Genomic DNA, 11064 nt, shown 5'->3' with positions numbered 1-11064 from the left:
AGCTAGCTTTGGGATGAGTGTGGCTTTGGAGCTTGTGAAAAAAACAACAACAATGTTCAAGTGAATACCCTTCATCTGTTAATGCTTTTTGCCTTGTGGTTTTTGTTTTTTTTTTTTTTTTTGGGGTGGGGGGGTCCAAATGAGAAAACCAAAATACCTGTTTTTGATTTTCTGGCAATGCGATCGTGTGCACTGCAGGGAATGGTCTAATAAAAAAAAAAAAGAATCTCGGACCAATCCGCGCCGTCATTAATTCCTGAACCAATTCGATTCCAGCCGGCAGTTTTATGATGCAGTTCTGCAGTATTTGGAAAGAAAGTTCAGCCGAGTAATTCTTGTCCGATTGAGTGTTTGAAAATGACTGGAGATGAAGTTGAAGGCCAATTCACACCATCCGGGCCAGATGCAAATGGTTTTGGTGGGGGGAGGAGAGAGAGAGAGAGGGGAAAAAAAAAAGTAGCCCAACCTCTGGATAGCAGATGCTTGTATGTTTAAATTGGCGGGTCACCATGAGATGCGCTTTGATCAACGGCTTTGTCACGAAGACTGAACGAGCGCCTCGCCGAGAGAAAGGCCCGCTTTCGGATATGCGGCTTCCTTCTTATTCGCCCGCTCGCTACGATACAGTGCGTCCGTCCGTCCGTCTTCGCTAAGATGCGGCTCATCCCGTTCGGGGTCATTCATGGCTGAGTTGACGTTGCCTTCTGGTTCGAGACAACGTTGCCAACGGCAGGGTTTCCATGTTGCCGAGACACCCAAAAGCCACTTTGCCAGCTTTGCAAAGGTTAAGGTTGCTTTTTGTGCCCCCCCCCCCTCCCCCCAAAAAAAGAGCAGATTCTTGTTTTTGGAGCCAGAGCGCTCTCCGACATGGAGCCGGAGCTCCCTCTTCATCCCTTGACTTGACTTGTCACCCTTCTCCTCCTCATTCTCGGTGAAGCCATCCCAGGAAACTCTTCCCGAACTTCTTCTTGTTGCCCGGTCTGCCTTCTGCTGATGCGGCGGCTTGCTTTCCGCTCGGAGGGTTTGCTAAACCCTAAATGTTTTTCTTCGGAGCTTCGCATTGAACCGAAAAGCGTTCCAGACGCGTCTCTGTCATCTGTTTTGTCATTTGTGGCTGGAATGTCTTCGCTGGTGAAGCTTGAAACCGGAATGCGCTCTCGATTCCCCGAGGTGTTGCGCCAGCTTTGGACCGGCAAGAAAGAGTCACAAATTGTTCCCCACTCATAAATTGTGTCACTGCAGCGCAGCGGCCTCTCATCCAGCCCGTGAGGTTTGGCTCTTTGATTTATTACCGCGGGCTCAGAAAGAGCCGCGGTCACTTGCCATCGTTGTCCGATAAGCCTGAGCGGCGTCTGCTACGTGCTCTTCCGCCATCTTGAATTACCAGCGGTGGAGGCCTTCCCAATTTGGCGCCGCTCTTCTTCAGGTGTGATCCAGGCCGGTTCGCTTTTCCCCAAGGGTGTACCGCCAGGCACCCTGCAGAGGCCACACAACTAGCGATGCCACCCATCCAACCGTTCTGTAGCGCTTATTCGGGGACGGGACGCGCGGTGGCGCCGCTCCGGCGGGAAAGCCCACGTTTGCCGCTCCCCAGTCGTTTCTTCCCGGGGGGGGGGGGGGATCCCAAGGCGGCTCCCGGCCGGACGGGAGACAAATCGTGTCTCTCCGGCGTGTCCCGGGTCACCATGCCGGCGACAACACCTCACCGGGGAGGCGTCCGGCAGGCATCCTCATTGGATGCCTGAGCCACTTCATCTGTCTCCTCTCCACGCGGAGCTTGTCACCTTGTCTCGAGAGCTTTGCCTTTTGGCTCAGCTCCGTCTTCGCCGCGGAGGCGTCCGGCAGGCATCCTCATTGGATGCCCGAGCCACTTCATCTGGCTCCTCTCCACGCGGAGCTTGTCACCTTGTCTCGAGAGCTTTGCCTTTTGGCTCAGCTGCGTCTTCGCCGCCACCGACCGAGACAAAACCCGCAAACACGGCAGACGCTGCGCCGATCCGCCCGTGGATCTCCCGCTCCGTCCTGCCCTCCACCAAGCTTCTTCAACAGCGCATGTCCACGCACAACTCTGATGCGCCGGAGGTCAAACCCATTTGAGGAGCAACACGTCAAGGCGCTCTTTGGCATGCGGGTGTTTTCTGTTAAAGAGTCGAAACATCATCAAAGTAAAGCCGTGGTAGGCCAATTCCACTTTCCAATAATTGCACATTCCTTCTTTTTTTTTTTTTTTCTTCATGCAAAATGATCCAAACGATGAACAGCCTGTGTCATTGTGGGGAGTCTTCATCTTTTGCCACCACTGCAGCACCGCGTGTGCCTGTAAGAAATGTCTGTGGACAAAAAAAAAAAAAAAAAGGACGGAGGCGCAAACATGGTTGCGGCGCAGCTTTGAGGCAGACATTTTGTTGACATATTTGGTAGTGTCTTTCGTTTTGTGGTTGAACAAACCTCCCTGGATGAAGACGCTCGGCTCACAAATTGCTTTCACGTAACAGCGGGTACAGGGGGGGGGGGGGCTTCCTTTTTTGTGGTTCGTGCCATAAAGATACCCGCTACTCGTTGGGTGTTTAATGTTGACTTTTGATTTTCAAGCAGTCTTATCGGTTTTCGTGAGCAACTTTTGAAATCCAGGGTGGTCGTGAGACCCCTTTCATGTCCGATGGAATTTGATGTCGCACGGGTCCAATTAGGGTGGAAATTGGAAACGAGCTGCCACCAATGCACTTGGCCTGTTTTTCATGTGACAGCATCACATGGCTTCTTCAAGCACGTGCGTGTGTGTGTGTGTGTGCGTGTGTGCACCGTGAGGCGGACGCGCTAAGCAGTTGTTGGCGGTGCCGCCAGTCGAGAAGTTCATTTTATTAAAATGAGAGATTGGTTTGGGTGGGCAGTAAAGATGGGAGGGGCTGAACCACAAAGGTGACGGATCCATAAAACGCTTCAAATAAGTCCAGGCGGGCTGCGGCAGAAATCCAGGCCAGCGTTGACCCGCAAGAAAATGTCGTTGGCCGGTCATGTAACGTACCCGACGTTTCCTTTTCTTTGTTTTCACGCGTAATGGAAAGGCACGATCACCCGAAGGGAGCTGTTCTTGATATCGGCACGGAGTGACGGCTGCGTAGCGAGATCATAAACGTTTCGTGGCTTCCCAACGTTGCTGCGGCGTGTGCCGCAATAGCGAACGTTGAGCCCGCTAAAGGGCATCTCGAAGAATTGGCGGCGTCGGGGTTGGCGGAGAGGCGCCGAACAAAAGAGAGAGCCAGTGCGGCGGCAGTTGGCACCCAAGAAGTGGATCTGAACCGCTGCCAGCTTTTGATGTGAGAACCGACAGCGGCGGGGGGCGCTCAGTCGTCCGGACCATTAAAACAGCAAAGCACTGTTTTTCCTGCGCTTTGGGTTTGAGTGTGTCCGTGTGTGTGTGTGTGTGTGTCTTTTATTTCCTTTTTAACATGGCCTTCAGTAAATGTACCCGGCTTGTCAGCGCTCACAAAAGAACTCGGCAACACACCGTGGAAGCTCTTTCCGACTGCAACTTTACGGCTCGGAATACAGATACGCACACGTTACGTCACCTCAAAAGTCCGAGCAAGTCTGAAATGCTTCCCATCCGTAGAGTTTTCGTCCGCGCGGCACGCGCGTCACGATGCCGACGCGCCGAGAACGCCGGTGAAGACCGCGAGAGGCCGCAGCGCCTCGCATGCCTTCGCGCGGGATACGTCAGGAGTAAAAAAAAAAAAAAAAAATCAAATCACACAGCATCGAGACACTCGCGCCGTAAAAGCAAACTTCTTTGAAGACGGCTACTCGCTTCGTTTCTGCGGTTATGTTCCAAATCGTCAAATATGTAAATGTTTGCATGACATTGAGGCTAAAAAAAACAAAAAAAGTGCAGCTGTTCGGATCAAACTCTATTTACCGCGAGACTTTTTTTTTTGAGGCGGGGGGGGCGAAATGAGCCAAAATTGACCGGCGCTGGTTTCGCTTGGTTTCGTCTAAATATTTTGCAATCCGCGCGTTTCGCCGACAAGCGCCGCAGACCTGGAAAACAAAAAGCGGATGAAAAATCTGCCGAGGATTCTTTGGAGGCCCGATGGTCGGCAGTCGTTGCATGACGAGACTCCCATCGGGCCTCCCGCACGCCGGCGGCGCTCGCCGCTCGGATTCAGAGCAACTCGCTGTCGCACAAATTGCAGAGCAATAACTAGTCGGAAGCTCAGATGCCCAAAGCGCAGCGCCGACAAACTCCGCGCCGACCTGTCAATCGACGACGGCACGGGAAAGTACGTCCGCTCGGCGGCTGACCGACTGACGGACGGCGGCGGCGGCGGCGGCGGTGCGGGCGCGCCGGCGGGCGGACACGTTGGGGGTGAAGAAGCGTGTTTCTCTTCACCTAGCGGCTTTGCATCATTTGACGTTTGTTTATGATCCAGTTAACTGGCTGCTACGGTGTTTATGAACCGCAAGCGTTCGCTTTCGCCGTCCCATATGTGCAGACGTCGGCTGCAGTCAATCAAAGGCTGAAATCTCGCACTCTGTCATGAGCGGATGCAATTCTAATTTGATGGACTTCTGAGCGCGCCATAAGCTGCAATCCTGTGAACTGCCTCATGGACGCGCACACACACATAAAATGTAGATGAAGTCTGCTCGAAAAACGTCATTCAAGTTGCACTTTTGGATTACTCCATAGCATGAAAGTTTCAACTTGCGGTGTGCCAGTCGAGCGCGATCGAGCGGTTGGCCAGTCCTGACTTGAGTGATTGTGTAGCTACAGATTGTTTCTTTTGCACATTTCTTGTTCAAACAGCAGAGGGAGTTTGTGACTCAAGTTTCAGGAAGAACACCCCCACCCCCTTTTGTTTTTTCTTTTTTTTTTTTTTTTTTGCTTTGCGCAATCTTTGCCACCTTCAACAAAGTCATCGTGCGTGCGCGGGGAGTAAGGACACTTCCTACTTCACAGAACCACACGCGTTGCTATCGGGAATATCGTGACGGGAAATGCACTGATAACTTCGGTACACGCGCTTTTTGCAGCTAAACGTTCCAAAATGTCTTGAATTCAACCCCCCCCCCCCCCTCCTCTCATGCACTTCGTCGGGACAACAGGAACTTCTCGCCGTGGGAATTGACAGGAAGAACTGAACACGCATGCACACAAGCAGTTAGGATTCAACAGATTGCACTGATGGGCGGGGCCTTTTTTTTTTGTAGCCATCCGCTGACGTTCGAGAGCTTTGAGGTGTAGTTGAGATGGACTCGCCGGCCGCAGAAACACAATTGTCCGTAACCAAGCGGAAAGTCTCGACACGACGTGCGGTTTGAGTTACGGCCGAGTCTCCGCGCGCACAGCGAGAGCACGCTTGGGAGAGAGAGACTTGTTTGGGAAGCCAAATGGCAACATTTTGATCGGCTTCCGACGGTCTTCGGGCCTCGCCGGCCCCGACGGCTCACCGCCGCCACGTTGATTGCTCGGCGCAGGCGGCAGGGAGCTTTTCCCCCGAAGAACAACTCGATCCATATCGGCAAAGTCAAATCAAAGCCCGTGCGGTGTTACCTTTTCATAAAAGCGAGCGGAGGGACGGTGAGATTTGACCGAGAAGCAATTGGAGCTTTTCAATTGCAACTTTGTCCGGCGAGGGGCCCAAAGAGGCCGCGCGGACGCTGAGCTTCTCTGTGTGCTCTTTTTCACCTTTTCCCAGGCACATCCCAAAAAGTTCCACGGCGCTTCTGTTGCCGGAGGGGGGTTGCGTAACATCGGCCGGGCGATTTGGTGGTTGGTGGCGGAGGTCCGCCGAGCGAGTGGGAAACGTGACGTCGCGTGTGCAATCAAGCCAAACGACAACCTTGCTTTTTTACAAGCTAATGTGAAGCTCTCGCTCTCGCTCTCTCTCTCACTCTCTCGCTCTTTTTTTTTTCTTCAACCGACTAAACTTGCGGGTGCGAGTGGTTGTTTCTCTCTTTTGTGAGCGGACCCAACCGAGTTGAGTCATGAGTTGGTTTGTCCATCGCGGATGTCAAATGGGAGGAGGGCGCAAAAGCAAAGCAAAGCCGCGCTTTGCGTCGGAGTCGCGAGCGGCCAGTCGGGGCCTGACAGGCTCGCCCGGGGCGGCTCTCTCTAATGGGTGCTAATTGCATTCCATTCCTCGCTGCTCAGTGGCCAAGAGGAATGTGACTGTTATTACGACGGAGCCTCGGCTCATCGGCACATTCTTCTGCACCCCGTCAAAAAATAGCGACGGCCGCTTCATCGAGCGAGACGTCGGCCGTCGTCGGTGGCGGAAAAGGGGGGGGGGGCGTCTCGTCGGAACGGCAAAATTTTGGTTCCTCGATGCTTGAGGAACAGCTGTCGAGCACCCAACCGATTCCGCTAAATCAGGGGTGGGCAATTATTTTTTGCATAGGGCCACATGAGAACCAGAAAATATTATGGAGGGCCGGATCAAAAGGGTGAACTAAATTCGACATAATATTAATTGGATTTCTTTATTTAAAAAGCACTATTTTGCATTTTTTGGCACGTTTTTCAGACTTTAAGAGTACATTATTCCGTCGTATCGAACGGGATTTGCTTGACTCGGCGCTACTGCGGGCTTCCGTATCGTCTCCCCCTTCCTCCCTATGCTCTGCAACTTCAAGTAACTGTGCCACCCGGCGTTGAAATGCCCGTCATTACAAGTCCAAATGAAATGAATGCAGTCGTTGACATCATACCTTAATTGTGTACCAACCTTCGGCGGGCCGGATTAAAAAGACCAACGGGCCGGATTTGGCCCGCGGGCCGTAGTTTGCCCACCTCTGCGCTAAATGGCGCGAGTGTGTTTTCGTCCAGGTCTCCCCCGGCCCCGCGCATGAAAAAACACGACGAAGCCGGCGTGTCGGTGTCAGGCCGGGCCCGCTGCGCCCTCGTTCTCGGGCTCTTTCCATACGAACGCGGCGGCGCCCGTGACGGGAGAGGAAGCATGCGAACTCTTCTGCTTCCTGCCGCGCGCCGTCACCGCTTCCCGCTATTGTTTGCCGCAACGCGGATGACACATCGGGAAGCGGTTGGCGAATTCATTCTTGCCTCGAGTGTCCCGTGTTGAAGTTCGCCGGTCTGTGAATCGACTACAAAAAGTCAAAAGCCGACAATTGACAGCTGTCGATATTGAAAAAGAAGTCAAACTGCTCGAGCGGGCCCCCGACATTATTTTTCTTGTTTATTTTACGTTTAAAGGGAACTTATTCAAAATAGCTCCATTTTGTTTTGGGGGAGGGGGGGGGGTGTAAATGGTATGAGGTGAGCTACAGCACTAATTTTTATAGCAACATTTGTTTTCATGTTTCATCAGAGTTAAAAAAACAAATTAAAGTCGATGCCGTATAAATTCAGGAAGCAAACTAAAAAAGATTTTCATTTCGTCCTTCGTTATCACAGAGGCAAAGACGGAACAAAGCACATGATGAGTTTTAGGAGAAGTCGGACCCAAAGGAGAAAGGGCAGCTTAGCCAGGCCGTGGGATTTTGCGTCCGCTCTTGACCCCCCCCCCCCTCACATGAAGACACGTGACTTGTCGACGGGCTCGTTTGCGGAATCCCTTCTTCTCCGTCGTGCCGACGCGTTGCCATTTCATCCCCGGTTGTGCGTTGCCGGCCGGCTTCTTTTGAGTTTCTCAGCACCCGCCCCGCCCCAGCGGGTGGGAGCGGCGCGGGGCACCGGCGGCGCGGGGCACCGGCTCAACGTTCGCCGCGTTGTTTTTCCAAGTCCAAGTGAAAGGGAGTCACCTTACTGTATTGCTCTTGTCAAATCGGAGCCCCCCCCGCCCCCCCCCCCCCCCCGTCCGAAAGCCGCTCGCAGGTAGAACAACAACAAACAAGGCGTGATCTTTCTCGAACGGAGCTCTTCGGCAGATGTGTGAAGTCAAATAAATAAAGAGGGGGGAGAGGACATCAATCCCGGCATCTCTGTCGGGGTCCAGAGCAGCTGCAAAATAGGAAAAGATCCAACGCAGCCCGCTTGGACTTGACAGCGTCAGGGAGGATATCGGAAAGGCGAGCGTTTTCACTTCTTGAGACATGCGCAAAAAAACCAAACAAAGCTGTCCCTCTGTGGAAAAGTTGCCCCTCCAACCTACTGGTGGGTTGCGCCGCCCTTGGCAGCAACGACTGAAATCAAGCCTTTGCGATAATTGGCGAGGAGGACTTTCACATCGCCGTGGAGGAATTTGGTCCCCGCTCCTCGGCGCACTTGCTTCAACTGCGCCATATTTTTTTTTTGGGGGGGGGGGGTGTTTGTGTGCCTTAATCAATGAAATTGGCATTTTCGTATTCCCTCGGGTCGTGTCTGTGCGATATTAAAAATTGGTCTGATGAACTGCAACCTTTGTATCTGCTGATGAAATCCGGAGCGGGCAAATGCGATTTCACAGCACGGTCGATGTTTCTCGTCAGTAGCGCGCTTTGCGGTCAACGTTCCGAAAAAGAGAGAGCAGATTGTGGCTCTGGCGACCGGCCGCGTGGGGGCACGAGGCCCGCGTCCACCTGCGCTTTGTTGATGGAATACGCCATGATGAGAAGTGCCCGACGGTCGCTTTTGGGCAAACAGCCATCCGAGGGAGGTAGCGCGGCTTCACGTCCGTCTCGCTATTTGTTGCCGGTGGGAGCTGGGGGGGGGGGCGGGGGGGGGGTCTTGGGAACCGGCGCCTGGTTGTGTTCTCTGCCATTGTTCGTCTTCAGGATGTCCTTGACGAATGTTTCGCAGGAGGTCAGAGGAGAAGCGCTCCGCGACTGTCTGGAGGGAAGCCAGCAGCTCCGTGACTCCTCTGATGTCGCTCGAGCACTTCACGCTCTCTTTGTTCCACGCCGCTGAGCAACACTCTCGGTGTGCGCACGCGCATCTCACATCGATGGGGAGCGCATTTCATTTGATTTTCAAGATCACAAAACGCTTTCGGACGCTTCTCTTAACTCATTCACTCCCAAAGACGTTTTTAAACGTCTTTTCAGACTTGGTCCAGAATTGACTGGTACCGAATGAGTTAAGCCGTCGGCCAACAAAAAGTTGCTGGAATAATAATAATAGCTCCCCGATAGCGTCGAGCAAAACTGAGCGTGAGTCTGTTTTGGAAAGGTGGACAATTCTTGCATCGCATCGCGTTGTTGTTTTACCTGCGTACTCGCTGGTCTTTTTAAAGGTGACCAAATAAGACGTGCAAAAAAAAAAAACGCTTCCTGAGATGCTCTGAGCGCCACGTGACCACGCCCTTTGGGCGGCGTCCATACTCAAAAGAGGTCATGTAAACCAATCGGCGCCCGGGTCGCGAGGGTCGAGGTGTGTCCGTCGAGAGAGCACATTCCAGTGTCAGGGGTCATCTCCTACGTTGAGGGAAACGCATTTGATTTGGACGTCGTTGACCCGCGTGATCATTTTACGTCCTCCTCCGTCAAAACGAACATACCGATCCATCAAAGTCCTCATCTTCTGTGTCTCCGAAATGAACAGGCAGAATTTGAAGTCGGCCCCCGCTTGAGTGAGTCTCGACCTCACGACGACGTCTTTGTCGCAATGACTTTTGTGACAGAAGCCAATCTGGGATTGTGTATTTTTTTGGGGGGGGGGACTGGATTTCCTGAGCGCACGGGCCACTGAGACAATAGGCTTCCCACGTACTTTCAGCTCGGCGTTTCTGCTTGGAAACATCTGTCCTGGCTGCCATTTCCTCTCTGCTCTCTGTTCCCAGTTAATGGAGCCCGTCGGCACCAAAGCCCGCCACGGCCGAGAACGCAGGGGCACCATTTGATGGCGCGCGTGCGTATTTGTCCATGCGCGTGTGTTTGTGTCAAGGCAGTTGGAGGTGGCGATGGCGGCGATTAGCGAGCCGCGACGGCGTTTATTTGTCTGGTGGGCGAGGCAAAGTGGGCGACGGGCAATTTGAAGAACGCTAACAGACGCGCCGCCGCAGTCGCGCCGTTCGGAGGGCAAAGCTTGAACTTTCCGTTTGGGTGTTGGAGTCATTCAGATTTCAGATTTCATGTCCTCGCTTCCGTCCGGGCGCTCGCCGTCATCGCGTTTCATCGAGCGGCCTAACTCTCGCGGCGATCGCGATCGCCGGTCGCCATCATTCAATCGGCCTCGATCCCGCGGCGACCATAATAGGAGTCGTTCGCTCCGAAGCCGTGAAACGATAATCCCGCGCTCTTATTTTTGCTCCGCCGGCGCGCTCTGCAGTCACCTGGCCTGAAATAACAAACCGAGGCGTCTCCGCCGGCATCGCGAGCTGCACTGGGAACGCTCCCAAGGCGCGGTGGACCTTCTCCGCTCGCATTCCGGGAAGCCGTTTGTCAAATGAATGTCATCCCGTTTAATCGTCCCTTTTTCTTTCCAAGTGACGGCGCCGCCGCAAACGTTCATTCGTTGTTTTTGTTTCTACGCGTGGGGTCGGATTTTAACTGAACTCCAAACGCTTTCCCGGAAACGATCGACAAACACAATGACAACTCTGAGGTCGACTGCAGCTCGTTCCAAGATGCCCGTCCACCTTAGTTTTGCTCGTATCGGAATATTCGGATGATTTGTCCCCCCTGGGAATAATGGAAATAGAAATTGTCCATTCCTGCTTGAAAATGTAACTATCACCCCCCCCCCCAAAAAAAAGATGCATCGTCGGCACTTTACTGAACACGCTTCTCAAAACTACGCGAGGCTCCGAGAATAAACAAAGACGTTAACCCGCAAGTGGCGCCAAGAACACGTGTGAGGAACGCGCCCGTCGCTTCTTCGTTCCACGAGGAAACGAAGCCGAAGCCGCCACGTGATTCCGCCCGGATCGCTCGCGTTTTCCGAGCGAGTCTCGATACTTACCGCACCGTCGCGGGCGTGAGCGCGGCTCGCTTGAGCCCATCCTTTGAAATCTCCCCCCCGATAATATGATTCGATTTCATCGTTTTCGACGTCCTCCGAGAAAAGACGTCTTTGTGTGCATACTTCTCGGGAGCAGGTCTGAAACGTGTCGGGGCTCGATGCTCTCTCGGGAGACTTGTGTCGAAAAGTGAGGTCATTCGATTGTTTTTGCAGCGGACTTTAACTTG

Source organism: Hippocampus guttulatus, chromosome 20 (genome assembly GCF_054856545.1).
Source record: "Hippocampus guttulatus isolate MCC_2025c chromosome 20, RoL_Hgut_1.0, whole genome shotgun sequence".
NCBI classification, from domain to species: Eukaryota; Metazoa; Chordata; class Actinopteri; order Syngnathiformes; family Syngnathidae; genus Hippocampus; species Hippocampus guttulatus.
Note: the sequence above shows the minus strand (reverse complement) of the source record.